We start from the raw sequence: 17,692 nt of genomic DNA on the forward strand, positions 1-17,692 counted from the left end.
ACGAAAATGTATCTTGATTTGAGGAAGGAGTATTGGTGGTCGGGCATGAAACGTAATGTTGTTAAGTATGTCGAGCAATGCGTCATGTGTTTGCAAGTTAAATCCGAACACCAAAAGCCGTATGGTAAGTTACAACTGTTAGAAATCCCGAAAAGGAAATGGGAGCACATTACCATGGATTTCATCACAAAGTTACCAAAGACGGCGAGAACCCAATTTGACTCGATTTGGGTAATAGTTGATCGATTGACGAAGAGTGCCTTGTTTCTTCCCATTCAGGAAGCGATATCATCGGAGACTTTGGCTAAGTTGTTTATCAAGGAGGTGATAGCGAGACACAGGGTTCCTATATCTATTATTTCGGATCGAGATACCCGTTTCACATCTCGGTTTTGGGAAAAGTTTCATGAAGATATGGGTACACAAGAGAAATTGAGCACGGCGTATCATCCTCAAATGGACGGTCAAACTGAACGTACGAATCAAACTTTGGAGGATATGTTACGGGCATGTATTATTGATTTCGGTGGTAGTTGGGATGAGCACTTACCTTTAGTGGAATTCTCGTACAATAATAGTCATCATACCAGTATCGGGATGCCACCTTACGAGATGCTCTATGGGCGTAGATGTCGAACCCCGATTTGTTGGGGTGAAGTTGGTCAAAGAGAAATCGGGAGTACCGATTTGGTTTTGGAGACGAATAGCAAGCTTGATATGATTCGGGATCATTTGAAAAAGGCTCAAGATAGACAAAAGTCATATGCCGACAAACGTAGGCGAATGATCGAATTCCAAGAAGGTGACATGGTGATGCTTAAGGTTTCGCAATGGAAAGGTATTATTCGGTTTCGAAAATGGGGAAAGTTAGCTCCTCGGTTTATTGGGCCATTCAAGGTTTTAGTTCGTATTGGTGAAGTTGCGTATCGTTTAGAATTACCTTAAGAGCTTGCGGGGATCCATAATACATTTCATGTTTCCCATCTCCATAAGTGTCTTGCGAATGATTCTTCATGGGTGTCGTTAGACGAAATTGAGCTAAACAACAAGTTAGAGTATGTTGAGGAGCCGATTGCTATCCTCGATGAAAAGGTGAAAAGTTTGAGAAATAAAGAGGTGAGAACCTTTAAAGTTCAATGGCGTCGAAGTATAGGTTTCGAGTTTACTTGGGAGCCCGAAGAGTTTGTTTTGGTCTATCTTCCTGCTTGTCATGCGGCGTAGATTGGGAGGACGCAATCCGGTTCGAGTGGGGGAGAGTTGTAAGATCCTGTTTTTGCAGTGGCTTTGGACGCCGTCCAAAAGCGTGGGACGCCGTCCCAGTGTGAAGGGCTGGACGCCGTCCAGTATTCTGGACGTCGTCCAGATGAACTGTCGGGCCAGCTATTTTATTTTAAGACATTTTGAAGGGGTATTTTTGTAATTGCACATGAGGAACGACTTTAAGGCCCTAGATCAGTTTGTGGAGCCTCATTTACTCCATTTACAACCACCAAACCTCTTCCACTTAAATTCTAGAGAGAGAGAGAGTGATTCAATTGTGAGAAAGCTCAAATCGAAATGGAAGAAGCTTGTTTTGGGTTAGAGCTAGAGCATTAAAGTTGTTCATCTCCTCTCTAGCTATATTTTGATTGTAGTGGTAAGTCTTAACCTTGATTTCCTTACTATTAATTGTTAAGGGTTAGGGTTTAGGTTAGTGATGTGTATAAACCCATTTGTTAGTGATTTGGGGATTTTTGGGTAAGTTTGGGTCTTGAAGACTCAAAGGATGACTAACCTAGGGTTTTGAAATGTTAATGGTGATTATGATCCTTAAACTAGTTAGTTAAATACTAGCACACTTAGATATTATGCAAGTGGGTGTTATTTGGGTCGTGGGTAACCCAAATGGGTGTGTTAACTTTGAAATGGGTTATATGAGTCGTTGATGACCTAAGTTGTTTAATGAGTGTGAAAATACGATAACCTTGCGTAAAAATGGTATTGAGACCATATTTGACTAGTGTTAGGGTTTTGGTGGTGTTGACCCAAATATTAGGGTTAAGGGTGCAATTGGGTCGGAATTGCACCTTGGGTCAAATTGACACTAGAATGGTGAGTGAGTTGGTTGACCAACTTGATCTTATGATTGATTATGTGCATAATGTAATAGGTACATTACGTTGAAGTTTGCAAGCTCGGTTATCCTTCACAAAAGACTTTGAGGTGAGTGGAATGATTATAGGCATATGTATGTAATGTATTTATTTGTATGCTATGGTATGAACCAAAGAGCCGGTAGTGCCATAGTATGTGCGAGCATGCTATGATGTGAACCAAAGAGCCGGTAGCGTCATAGTACGTGTGTTGTAGTGTGAACCAAAGAGCCGGTAGCACTACGGCACGAGTTGTTAGAGTGTGAACCAAAGAGCCGGTAGCACTTTAACGCGAGTATGACTCGGGTTGTGATGTGAACCAAAGAGCCGGTAGCATCATAACCAATGCGTATGGTGTGAACCAAAGAGCCGGTAGCACCATGACGCGAGAATGGTTAACCATGTTAGTTGTTGTTACTTTGTTACTTGTTATTATTTACTTACTAGTTTCCAAGAATCAAACTCTTTAGTTTCATTCTTCATTTATCTTGTAATTTCAAGAACACACAAGAACTAAACTTACTAGTTTATGTTCTACATTTGTTGTTTCAAAAGTTTGTAAGTTCATAGTTGTTAAACTCATACTTGTAATTCATGTTAGTAAACTTTAAAGTTTACTTTCTTAAAGATCAAACTTTGGTTTGAATCTTTAAAGTATGAACAACCATGACCTATTAACTTGTTTATTTAGTTTGTTACTTCATATTATGCACTTTAATTCATGTTTGTTGTTAAATGGTTAAGTATTACAAGTTAGTCTTGATCTCATATCTCTTGGAACTAAAAGTTAACTTAAAAGTTCAAGAACATGTAAGTAAGTTTTCTTTAAATATAACTTTGTATACTTATGCTTGATCTAGACCTTTGAGTCTTGGATCTTCAAGATCAAACTAAGAACTATGTTCTACAACTTAAGATCTTGATTTCATAAGTTCACTTTCAAGTTTGTAACTTATTATTAGTCTTAAAATTCATGTATGTGTTAGATCTAAGACTTTGATGTAACTTTGGTTCATCAAAATTCATACAACTCTTAAATGAGTTGTGCCTCATGTCTTAGACTTGCACTTGGGTTATGATGGTCAAACCTTGGTGAAAATGATGCAAACACATCAACGAGTTGTACACTTGAAGCTATATGCATCAAGGATGAGAACCGTGATAAGCATCGAGCACCAAGACCACAGGAACCCACTATTTTTCTGTTTACTGTCTTCTACCTACTGTTTTCTGGGTTCTGTACCAGACCACTACACCTGGGCTACTGTAACCTTGATTTTCAGATAGATCTTTTCGAGTAGATAATTTTTCATATAGGACTCGTCTTAATCCGAGTTACGCTTTAGGTTTTATGGCCCTCCGATCGTCACTATGTCCTTTTAACGTTGTGCAGAAATTTCTGACCTACTCGCACTTAGACCGTCGCCACGGTCAAACGAAGACGAGTTTGCTTCTGTAAATTTTACCACACTTAAAGGACTCATATACGGAGCCATGTCCACTGGTCTCACCTTAATTCAGTAAGGGTAGAGGCCGTGGTGACTGATCGAAGTCAGCCTTTGTTTTAAACTACTTTCATAAACGAAACCTACTTTACGTCTTATGTTTGATGATGAATGATGATGACCTTTAAGACCTTATTTACATACTTTTAAACCTATTTGGACGATTTACTGACTTAGTACTATTTGACTTAGGTTGAGGACCCGTTTGGACAACCTTCATTACTTGCTTACTTTCCAAGTCATACTTTACCGCTACTTTATCATTGTGAGTTATAGCATTCCCTTTTTACTTTAACTTATTTTGGGAACTGAGAATACATGCGGATTTTATGTTTTACATACTAGGCACGAGTACTTAAACTTATATATGTGTGGGTTATACAACGGCATAAACATTCCCTTTAGCTCGGTAACGTTTAATCATTGGTTTTTGAACCGTGAACGCGAATCTTAGATATGGATCCATAGGGTTTGACATCCCCACTCGGGCTAGTAGCGCTAGCATTTAACGAGTGTTTAATACTTCGTAAACATACGCACTTACCAAGTGTACTTTCAGGGGGTATAAACGTTAAGTTAGTTACCAAGTGCCCACGGTTAACATATACTTTATCATACTGTTTTGAAACGCTCTTTGTAGCACTGAAATCTCGTGGCCTACCTTACATACTGTTATACTTAAACTATAGCTCACCAACCTTTGTGTTGACGTTTTTAAGCATGTTTTTCTCAGGTGCTTAAGGTTATTTGCTTTCGCTGTCGTGCTAGTCTTGCCGTAGACACCCGCTGCTCTAGCGTTATCACCGCATGAACTGTTTATCTGCATTCAAACTTTAATACATTTGAAACTATGTTTTGTAATGACCTAAGGGTCACATACATTTATTCATGCTTGCTATTCGTGGAAGCATACTGTCGGTGTAAAACATTTGATGTCGGTTATGACGTCACATTTTTATCGTGAATGCAACTTCTTTTATTACAGCATATAGTACTTAACCTTGTAATGATCCTGTTGTTGATGATTCGTACACGATGGTTTTATACGGGGCATCATATTTGGTATCCGAGCATTGGTTGTAGGGAATTAGGTTGCATTAGTGAGTCTAAGACTGACTCGAGTAGGATTCACTAATAGGACTAATCTACAACTTGCTAGTTTACTTGTTTCCGCTGAACTTACTGCATGCTGCTGCTTACTTTTACTGCTATATGCCATATGCTACTACATGATTTCACTACCGTATGATATTACTTGCTTTCGATTGCATGCTACTTCTGTACGATTCGTTATTATTGCCATGCTACTTATTGTTATACATGATTTAAACTGTTGGCCTAATATGTGCTTGCTTTATGACTTACTGACATGGAAAATTTATTTTTCCTTGTTCAGATGTCGGATGTTCCACCTGCTATCGTTTTGGGCAGTTTAGACTCGTCAGCCACCCCACCTGCTGCTGCTGCCGACACACCGATCCCGATATGCACCAGTGACCCCGGCGCTTCGTCTTCCGGAGCTAGTAGTAGTGCGCCGACACCAGTGGCTACTATTGACGGACACGTAGACCCTACGAAGATTCCAGCTCCGTCTGCTCCTGGATCCTCGGAGCCACAGCCCCGCATCAGTGGTGTTGTGATTCCCGCGGAGTTCGGGGAAGGGCCATTCCGTAACCATATGCGCATGCCGTGCCGACGCGCTCCTAATGGACGTTTAGTGCCGATTCCGCCATTCAGATATAGACAGATGATGGCCACCCACGGACGGCCAGTTCAGCCACCAGTGCCACCACCACATGATTCGGATGACTCACCATCCGCCGATTCTTCATCAGATGACTCTTCCTCAGACGACTCCAGTGATGATGAGGACCCTGCTGATATACCTATTCAGCCACCCTCCACCCCGCCGAAGAAGCGGTACCGCTTCGACGGTACCATCATTCCGGGGATCAACAGAGGCCGTGCTTTCACTGACACATTTGGTCGGCGTCATAGGGTTACTGCTCGTAAGCGGCTTGTGCCGTACCCTGTCGACCCACAAGTGCATAAGACACCCCGTTACGTACTGACTATTTCTGGAGCCGGAATGTCTGCACCCCGTTTCGTGCGGTCTGCACCACCCGCACCACCGGCACCACCCGCACCACCTGCACCGCCTGCCCCACCATCTCCCTCTAACGAGGAACTGAGGAGGGAGGTGGGAATCCTCCGAGCTCGGGTTACTGAGCTCGAGGAGCAGTTGGCTCAGGTTTTCGACATCCTACACCCACCTTCACTGTAGGACCTTTTGTATTAGATTTCATGATGTAATCTAGTTGTAGTTTCATATTTCACTTATGTATTGTACGAATCTATCATGATGTATGAAACTTATTATTAATGAATGGAAACTTTGTGATGTTACTTTTTGCACAAGTGTTCTATTTACGTTACTGTATGGTGTTTTGCGGTACTTGTATCAACTTGCGTTACTTAATTAACATGTGTTGTGCTGTTTACATGTTGGTTGTTATATACTATATTATTATATATTGAATGCTGGATTTTGACTCGAGTCAAAATGTTTGTATAGAACACCATGGTTAACGGTCGATCCACACCTACTGCTGCTCAAATAGAAGAGACGATCCAAGAACGTGTAGCCGCAGCCATTGCGGAAATGCAACCCCAAGCTCCACCGCTACCGCCACCGCCATCGCCACCACCACCGGTTATTCAACCCGTTCGAAATGGGTGTACTTACAAGGAATTCCAGAGCTGTAAACCACATAACTTCAGCGGCACTGAGGGACCGGTTGGTCTCACCAGATGGTTCGAGAAACTTGAATCAGTATTCCGAGTTAGCAACTGTTCAGAGGACAGCAAAACCAAATTTGCTTCTTGCACGCTATCTGACGGCGCGCTCACGTGGTGGAACACAATGGCACAGGCACAAGGCATTGATGAGGCGTATGCTACGCCATGGGAGGAATTTAAGTGTGCCATGATTGAGGAGAATTGTCCGAGAACCGAAATCCAAAAGATGGAAATGGAATTCATGCAGTTAAAGGCCGTTGGGAACCACCTTGATAGTTAAAACAGGAGATTTTTGGAACTAGCCCTGATGTGTCCGACAATGGTCACCCCAGAAGTCAAGCAAATGGAGAGATACTTCTGGGGACTCCCTAAGAGCATTAAGGGAAACGTCACCTCATCCAAACCACCAAATGTCACAGAAGCGATGCGCATGACTCATACTTTAATGAATCAAATAACCATTGATGAACCGGAGAAAACTAAGTCTGAAGTGGGTACTAGTGAGAAGCGTAAATGGGATAACCACAACAACAACAACAACAACAACAGGGGAAGAAACTATGAACAGAACCCGGCAAAACGACATGAGGGTTTCAGAGGAAACAACAACGGTGGAAACCCCAACCCCAACAACAACACCAACTCCAACCCGAACTACAAGGGAACCCTACCTCAATGCAAGAGGTGTTACAAACACCACACTGGGTATTGCAATGTTGTCTGCGAGAAGTGCCAACGGTCTGGGCATGTTGGAAAAGACTGCAAGGTCACCACTTTGAATGGAAAGCCGAACACCAACGGACCGAAGAAGTGTTACGAATGCGAGCAGATGGGCCATTTCAGAAATGCGTGTCCAAATAAGCAAAAAGATGGCGGACCACCCCGCGCTAGAGCTTTCAATGTTAATGCAAGGGACGCACGCGAAAACCCCGACTTGGTGACAGGTATATTCAAAATCAACAACCTTTTAGCTTCTGTCTTGTTTGATACTGGTGCGGATAGAAGTTACGTATGTAGACATTTTTGCGATAAGATTAATTGGTCATTAGTCCCGTTAAAAGAGAGTATGCTTGTCGAGGTCGCCAATGGAAAACTTGAGAAAGTTGACCATATTAGTCGAGGAGCTATTATCAACATAGCTAGTGTAGATTTCGAAATTGATTTGATACCTATCAAACTGGGAAGCTTTGACGTGATCGTTGGTATGGATTGATTGAGCAAGATAAGAGCCGATATTATTTGTGGAGATAAAGCTCTTCGTATACCGCAAGGAGACGGTGAACCACTGGTTATCTATGGAGAGAGATGTACCTCGAAGTTGAACCTCATTAGTTGCGTGAAAGCGCAAAATATTATGAAGAAGGGACGTCTTGCTGTCCTAGCGCATGTGAAAGCGGTAGAAACCGAGGTGAAGAGTGTGAACGACGTTCGAATTGTGAACGAATTTTCCGATGTCTTCCCAGAGGAATTGCCTGGATTGCCGCCGCAGAGAGCAGTAGAGTTTCAGATCGACTTAGTGCTAGGAGCTGCACCTGTAGCTAGCGTACCTTATAGACTCGCACCTTCCGAGATGCAAGAATTACAAAGCCAACTACAAGAACTACTTGATCGAGGATTTATCCAACCAAGTTTCTCGCCTTGGGGCGCACCTGTGTTGTTTGTGAAGAAGAAGGATGGATCCTTCCGTATGTGTATCGACTATCGTGAACTCAACAAATTGACGATCAATAATCGGTATTCTCTTCCTAGAATTGATGATCTTTTTGATCAACTACAAGGATCGAGTGTCTACTCAAAGATCGATTTGCGATCCGGTTATCACCAGTTGAGGGTGAAGGAAAGTGACATGATGAAGACTGCATTCAGGACCCGTTATGGTCATTATGAGTTTCTCGTGATGCCATTCGGTTTGACAAATGCACCTGCCGTGTTCATGGACCTCATGAATCGTGTCTGCAAGTCGTACTTGGATAAGTTTGTTATCGTCTTCATAGATGATATTCTCATCTACTCTAAGAGCGAAGAAGAACATGAGCAACACCTCCGACTAGTGCTTGAACTCTTGAGACAAGAGCAACTTTACGCCAAATTCTCCAAGTGTGAATTTTGGTTGACGGAAGTTCAATTTCTGGGTCATGTTGTGAGCGACCAGGGTATCAAAGTTGATCCCACCAAGATTGAAGCTATCAGCAAGTGGGAGACCCCCACTACTCCGATGCATATTCGCCAATTCCTAGGTCTCGCCAGTTATTATCGAAGGTTTATCGAAGGTTTCTCTCTGATTGCGCGTCCTTTGACCGCGCTGACTCACAAGGGCAAAAGGTTCATTTGGAAACCCGCACACGAATCAGCATTCCAAACTTTGAAGAAGAAGTTAACCACCGCACCTATCTTATCACTTCCCGAAGGCAGTGACGACTTTGTTGTTTATTGCGATGCGTCGAAAAGTGGTTTTGGTTGTGTACTGATGCAACGATCAAAGGTTATTGCCTATGCCTCCTGCTAATTGAAGATTCACAAGTGGAACAACACTACTCACGATCTTGAACTGGGAGCCGTTGTCTTTGCGCTTAAATTGTGGAGACACTATTTGTATGGAACTAAGAGCACTATCTTCACCGATCACAAGAGTCTCCAGCACATCTTTGATCAGAAGCAATTGAATATGAGACAGTGTCGATGGATCGAGACGCTCAACGACTACGATTGTGAACTTCGCTATCATCCTGGCAAGGCCAATGTTGTAGCTAATGCTTTAAGCCGAAAGGAGAGGACGGCACCTCTTCGTGTTAGGGCTCTGAACATCACCATCCATTCAAACCTCAACAGCCAGATCAGAGTAGCCCAAGATGAGGCTCTCAAGAAGGAGAATATATCTCACGAACATTTGAACATACTTTTCTCTCGATTCGAGGTTAGGGAGTCTGGACTCCGATGTTATGCCGGAAGAATTTGGGTACCTCTTTATGGAGATCTACGGAACCTTATACTTGATGAAGCCCACAAATCGAGTTATTCGATTCATCCCGGAGCGGGCAAGATGTACCACGATCTTAAAGAACAGTATTGGTGGCCGAATCTTAAGAAAGACGTTGCAACTTATGTTGGGAAGTGTTTGACTTGCTCGAAGGTTAAATTCGAGCATCAGAGACCTTCTGGGTTACTTCAACAGCCGGAAATCCCACAATGGAAGTGGGAAAGGATCACAATGGATTTCATCACCAAGCTACCAAAGACGGTGGGCGGATACGATACTATTTCGGTTATTGTTGACCGCCTTACCAAATCTGCACACTTCCTAGCGATGAAGGAAATTGATACAATGGAAAGACTTGCTCATCTATACATCAAGGAGGTTGTATCTCGTCACGGTGTACCTTTATCGATCATCTCTGATCGCGATCCCCGTTTTGCTTCTAGATTTTGGCGTTCTTTGCAAGAAGCCATGGGAACTCGTCTTGACATGAGTACTGCTTATCACCCTCAGACTGACGGGCAAAGTGAACGAACGATTCAGACCTTGGAAGACATGTTGCGTGCATGTGTCATTGATTTCGGAAAGGCCTGGGAAAGGCATTTGCCACTCGCCGAATTTTCTTACAACAACAGTTATCACTCGAGCATTAATACTGCACCTTTTGAAGCATTGTATGGCCTTAAGTGCCGATCTCCTATTTGTTGGGCCGAAGTAGGCGAAAAGCAAATCACCGGACCCGAGGTAGTCCATGAAACCATGGAGAAGATTGCTCAGATTCAAACTAGACTTAAGACTGCCCGCGATCGTCAAAAGAGTTATGCTGATCTTAAACGTAAGGACTTTGAATTCAACGTGGGCGACCGTGTAATGTTAAAGGTTGCACCTTGGAAAGGTGTGATCCGTTTTGGAAAACGTGGAAAGTTAAACCCACGATACATTGGTCCTTTTGAAATCTTGGAATGTGTTGGACCCGTTACCGTTTGGATCTACCAGCACAATTGAGCTCAGTTCATCCTACCTTCCACGTGTCAAACTTGAAGAAGTGTCTTGCTGCACCAGAACTTATCATACCACTTAAAGAACTTACGATTGACGACAAACTTCACTTTGTGGAAGAACCAGTTGAGATTATGGATCGTGAGATCAAAACTTTGAAACGCAACAAGATTCCGATCGTCCGAGTATGATGGAATGCCAAACGAGGACCTGAGTTTACTTGGGATCGAGAGGATCAAATGATGCGAAAGTATCTTCACCTTTTCCCGACTCCTCCATCTACCTCAGCTTAAATTTCGGGACGAAATTTTCTTTAACAGGTGGGTAATGTAATGACCCTGGATTTTCCAACGTTTATTTATTAATAATTATTATTATTAATACTTGTGATTAAACGAATGTATGTTATTACATTTACATGTTGCCATGACTAAACGTACTTGACTTTAATTGCCCGAAACGTCTTTGTGACACGCGAAACTTACACGAATAATATTTTCACATATTATTTACATTCATGATTAGTTTTATTAATCATTTTAATTAACTATGGTTATTAGTTAATTACTTGGGCTTTAATTGGATTCATTTGTTAATTACATACAACTTGGGCTTTTAATTGAACATGGGCTTATAAAGCCCACCCTACACCCTTAAGTGGACTAGTTAGCCCATACATACATGTAAGTAATCCATTTGAACTTAACTAGTTAGTTAAAGACTTAAGGAATCTAGTTAACATACAATCCCCATGCATGGCCATCCATTAACCAACTTTTTCAAGCTTTTCATGCTAGGAACCAATGAACTAATCCCTCCCCTCTTGGGAGCAGCTAACCGTCGGCCTATAGGCCTTTAGATGGGGTTTTTGTTTCAAAATTTTGATTACATATCACTTGCATTTTGCTCTCTTTTTCTCACACACAAAACACTCTCATACTTGCAACCATTTTACTCTCTTTTTCTCTCTATACTTAGTAAGTAACTTGATACTTTTTCTCTTCTTTTCTTCTTGTAAAAACCGAACCAAGCACCCTTAAATCATCATCATCTTTGTTCTTTGTTGTTAATTGTTTGTAGTTGTTAGTTGTTGTTACTTTGTTACTTGTTATTATTTACTTACTAGTTTCCAAGAATCAAACTCTTTAGTTTCATTCTTCATTTATCTTGTAATTTCAAGAACACACAAGAACTAAACTTACTAGTTTATGTTCTACATTTATTGTTTCAAAAGTTTGTAAGTTCATAGTTGTTAAACTCATACTTGTAATTCATGTTAGTAAACTTTAAAGTTTACTTTCTTAAAGATCAAACTTTGGTTTGAATCTTTAAAGTATGAACAACCATGACCTATTAACTTGTTTATTTAGTTTGTTACTTCATATTATGCACTTTAATTCATGTTTGTTGTTAAATGGTCAAGTATTACAAGTTAGTCTTGATCTCATATCTCTTGGAACTAAAAGTTAACTTAAAAGTTCAAGAACATGTAAGTAAGTTTTCTTTAAATATAACTTTGTATACTTATGCTTGATCTAGACCTTTGAGTCTTGGATCTTCAAGATCAACCTACGAACTATGTTCTACAACTTAAGATCTTGATTTCATAAGTTCACTTTCAAGTTTGTAACTTATTATTAGTCTTAAAGTTCATGTATGTGTTAGATCTAAGACTTTGATGTAACTTTGGTTCATCAAACTTCATACAACTCTTAAATGAGTTGTGCTTCATGTCTTAGACTTGCACTTGGGTTATGATGGTCAAACCTTGGTGAAAATGATGCAAACACATCAACGAGTTGTACACTTGAAGCTATATGCATCAAGGATGAGAACCGTGATAAGCATCGAGCACCAAGATCACCGGAACCCACAATTTTTCTGTTTACTGTCTTCTGCCTACTGTTTTCTGGGTTCTGTACCATACCAGTACACCTGGGCTGCTTTAACCTTGATTTTCAGATAGATCTTTTCAAGTAGATAATTTTTCATATAGGACTCGTCTTAATCCGAGTTACGGTTTAGGTTTTATGGCCCTCCGATCGTCACTATGTCCTTTTAACGTTGTGCAGAAATTTCTGACCTACTCGCACTTAGACTGTCGCCAAAGTCAAACGAAGATGAGTTTGCTTCTGTAAATTTTATCACACATAAAGGACTCATATACCGAGCCATGGCCACTGGTCTCACCTTAATTCAGTAAGGGTAGAGGCCGTGGTGACTGATCGAAGTCAGCCTTTTTAAACTACTTTCATAAACGAAACCTACTTTACGTCTTATGTTTGATGATGAATGATGATGACTTTTAAGACCTTATTTACATACTTTTAAACCTATTGGGACGATTTACTGACTTAGTTCTATTTGACTTAGGTTGAGGACCCGTTTGGACAACCTTCATTACTTGTTTACTTTCCAAGTCATACTTTACCGCTACTTTATCATTGTGAGTTATAGCATTCCCTTTTTACTTTAACTTATTTTGGGAACTGAGAATACATGCAGATTTTATGTTTTACATACTAGGCACGAGTACTTAAACTTATATATGTGTGGGTTATACAATGGCATAAACATTCCCTTTAGCTCGGTAACGTTTAATCATTGGTTTTTGAACCGTGAACGCGAATCTTAGATATGGATCCATAGGGTTTGACATCCCCACTCGGGCTAGTAGCGATAGCATTTAACAAGTGTTTAATACTTCGTAAACATACGCACTTGCCAAGTGTACTTTCAGGGGGTATAAACGTTAAGTTAGTTACCAAGTGCCCACGGTTAACATATACTTTATCATACTGTTTTGAAACTCTCTTTGTAGCACTGAAATCTCGTGGCCTACCTTACATACTGTTATACTTAAACTATAGCTCACCAACCTTTGTGTTGACGTTTTTAAGCATGTTTTTCTCAGGTGCTTAAGGTTATTTGCTTCCGCTGTCGTGCTAGTCTTGCCGTAGACACCCGCTGCTCTAGTGTTATCACCGCATGAACTGTTTATCTGCATTCAAACTTTAATACATTTGAAACTATGTATTGTAACGACCTAAGGGTTACATACATTTATTCATGCTTGCTATTCGTGGAAGCATACTGTCGGTGTAAAACATTTGATGTCGGTTATGACGTCACCTTTTTATCAAGAATGCAACTTCTTTTATTACAGCATATAGTACTTAACCTTGTAATGATCATGTTGTTGATGATTCGTACACGATGGTTTTGTACGGGGCATCACACTTAAGCAACGTCTTAAGATAGTAAACATCAATCTAAGCCTTAAGAGACAAGAAACAGTCATAAGGATATTTATTGAGGTTGATAATACCTCAAGCGACTCACATAACATACAAGTAGATATCGTTTTCTTCTATTTCTCATTTTGGTCGTCTTGATCACATGTAGTCTGAATCACATGCTGCAACATTTCTCCTTTCACAATGGAGGTATGTCTTTAAATCAATGTTGCACAGATAATAGTTTAAACATACATAATGTTCAAACTCGAGTTCACTCATCTACTCATAAAAATACATATTTCTCACAAGAACTCACATCTGGATATAAAAGACAAACAATGTGAAACTTAAGTAATTCACATATTGTTGTAACCATTACAACTGTAGCATCAAATATTTTAAGTTTGCGCTCAATTTTCACTCTGACAAAATACTTAAAATGCGCTATTTCACCAGTCACTACTAAAGTGATGGAGCTGATCACCCATGTGAGTGGGCTGATCTCTAATCTATCCGACATACTTTTCTCACAATAATACTTTATATATAGGATTTGACAAACACATTGTCACTCATGGATATTAGAACGCTTAATATGTTGGAAAAAATACAACTCAGTACAATCTCAAAAACTACGCAACCTTTGAGACATGACATGTCACATAAACATATCTCTCTAGGCATGGATTTCTCAAATGATTTGCAACCATTTCATTCATATATATGTACCACATATTTATAATATTTCTTGCAACCATGTCATTAAGTAACGTTGCAATTGACAACTATGTGCTTTATTTTACAATGGAACTTAAAATCCTTTTCATATGCTACAAAGTATGTACTATTTGAGTAAGCTGTTACTCAATTGATAACTTTGTAATAAGTTCCAAGTTTCTCAAATTATTGGTTAAGCTACACATCTTTTTGAACCATGACCGAAATACAAAATATCAGCCTCCATTGTATACAAGGCTTCATATGACTAATTCTTGTTCCTCCATGAGATCACAACCTAATCAATAAGTGTACAACCTTTTATTTGCAAATCGTTTTAATTAAGGCACAATAAGTCAACATTACTACTTAGATACCTTAGTATCATTTTCACGGCTTTTAATTACTTTCCATTCTAAATGGAAAGAAAATAATTAACTTTGTACATTTCAAAACGTACAAAGAACTTCCAACCTTATTCACATAAAGAACAATCTGCATTTGCACATTTCATTTTGGAGTCTAAGGACAAAAACATATGCTCAATTTTCACCATAAGTTTGTTAGTGAGATTACATAACGTGTTCAAAGATCTTGTTAATATAATAACTTCCTTGAACAATCTCTTGAAACTCTAATTTCATGAATAAATGAAAATTCTCCCACACTAACATTCTTCTTATTGACCAAAGCCACAAAATATCATTAACGTATAACGATAAAGACATTTAGACCTTTTAGTATATACTCATGATCATAATGAACTCATTCGATATGATTACATTGTGAAAATATATATCATATATTAAAGACTATTTGTGGTCATTAACAATCTATAAACCTTTTGTTTGTAGCAAGCTTTCATGAAATCTACACATAGATTTCTTGATACGGTTCTCTTAATCAAACAAGACTTTTCACATTTAAAAAAATGTAACTCAAGGTTCATAATTGTCATTATGGCCAGAATTGAACTAAATTGATGAATTCTATTCAAGATATGAGGTTTTCACATAGAAAACTTTTTTTGTTGGTTGTAGCCTTTTGCTACATTTCGAGCTTTTAAATCTTTTGAAAACCTTCACGAGTTTTAATTTTGAGAATACATATATTCTCGAAAGATTTATGTCCTTTTGGAAGCTTAACAAATTCTCAAGTATGGTTCAACATTATTGACTCCATTTTCCATTGCGTTCATCTATATGGCTTTGAGATTTTCACAAATTGAATTATTGGTATCTTAAAAGCTCCCATTCAACTTAGAATTATTCTCATTCATAATAGGTTGATGAATTGTACATAGATAAACAAATTATCTGTATTATTCCTCAAATTTCTCCTACTCGAATGAGATAATTATGTGGTATCAAATAAATACAAATCTTTATTTGTATCTCGACATATTAGGAACTCATTTCCTAGAACGTTACATCTCAAGATTTAAATTTAGTCAACCTCACACTGAGGTGTTCACCTATGAACACAAAATCTTTTGATTGTCAACGTATTTAGTGAAAATAAGTTTCACCCTCTTGGACCCATTGTCCAGAAAATCATATACATTGCACAATCATAATGTCTTATGACATTGTAATTCTAATCGTGCTTACAATCTTTCCATAACTCATATGACATGGAAGTTATTAATTTGTGCAAGACACTCAATTAAGTATGAATTTGAGACTTATCATTACATCAATAAGTCCCTAACCATTTCGAGGAACATTTATTCTAACTTTCCATAACAACTTTTTGTTGTAGAATTATTGGAGTAAAGAAATAATGTTTGAATACCTTTAGCATCACGTAGTGCTATGAACTGATCACAAGATATTCACATCCTCGATATGTTTTTTTAATTATTGTTCGTGTAAGTTAATTCTCAACAAAATTTAAATAATATTGAAAGTGATCCAACGCTTTGGATTTTCGAGAAATCAACCAACTCGAAAAATAATTATTAATAAATATACCTCATGTCTTGCAACAACGTTCATTGTGTCACATAATTCAAAAGAATCAAGTGCAATGGACCAAACAATTAAGTTTACTTTCTACATGATTTTTCATAGCCTTTTCCTTGACAATGCTTATAAGTGCACAATTTCACTTTATCACCATCTAGCAAGCACCAAATGTAGACTAAGCTAGAAGTATGGTTAGTCAACATGACTAAACTAGCATATCATACTTACTTCATTCAAACATATTGAAGTTATAAGTGAGGAAATGGAATTTTCTTTATTTATCACTTAGATAATGATGAAATCATTTAGAATAAAATCAATATTAAATGAGCTTGTTCTTAAAGAGAATTCAACCGCATTTTGTGAAACTAATAATGAAAACTTATATCACATAGATATTAAGTTTTGATGAACAATTATGCAAGGATCCAATCATAAAGACAAACTTGTATGAACTGATCTTTATAACTCCATCTAAAAAGTTATTTCCTACATATCTCTACTTCACTTGAAAAAGTGAAATTCATCAAAAATTCTACAAATGTTTCGTTATCATTTAATAAATGGTTTCCCATGTGCAAACCTACAATCCACAGAGGATGAGATGCAAACACAAAGTTTACCTACCATAGTAACCATATACAATCCAAAATGAAACTCGATGTTTTCATTATGTAAGGAGCAATGACATATGCTCCAAACTTTAAGGAAAAGTATTTTGTCATCATATATCTATTTATGATAACAATTTATATTTAACGATAGTAACTTACTAAAGTCAAATATTACTCAACCACAAATATGAGTGACAATATTATTTATTTTTGGTGAAGTACGCATCACACTCTCACTTAATTAGGGATTTATTACCTTTCTCATATTTACTTCTCAAATGCGGTGAGGCATCTTGAGCCTATTGCTCTTCCAAACGCATTGGATATTCAAGCTTCTCAATTTTTAAAAAATTGTTTATATTTAACTTAAATTTGTCGTTAAGTTAAACAACGTTGTTGGATGTGAAAGCCATTATAGAATAAAAACTTCGGATGAGACAATTTTAAATTGAACCAATATTCAATACGTAAACAATTATGCAAGACTAATTGATATACATCCATATATACAAAACACTTTTCCAATAATAAATCATGCCAAATAATAGTTCACGGTAGGTCGTGAAGAAAAAGTTCACTATGTTTCCAATTATCATCCACAAAGTCTACCATGAAACTACAATTAATATAATCAATTATGCAAAGTTATCTAATTATAGCACATATGCTAGGTTTCATAAAGGTTCTAATTTCACTAAGAAATTACTTTTAAACGTAAAAAATGTTTAATTATTACACTTAGTAAT

General features: G+C 38.5%; 1 pseudogene; it reads right to left on the minus strand.

Moving 5' to 3' along the window:
- Positions 1-17,692, minus strand: part of LOC139901933 (myosin-17-like) — a 67,430-nt pseudogene that overhangs the window by 16,088 nt on the left and 33,650 nt on the right.

The sequence above is a fragment of the Rutidosis leptorrhynchoides genome, chromosome 3 (assembly GCF_046630445.1).
Source record: "Rutidosis leptorrhynchoides isolate AG116_Rl617_1_P2 chromosome 3, CSIRO_AGI_Rlap_v1, whole genome shotgun sequence".
NCBI classification, from domain to species: Eukaryota; Viridiplantae; Streptophyta; class Magnoliopsida; order Asterales; family Asteraceae; genus Rutidosis; species Rutidosis leptorrhynchoides.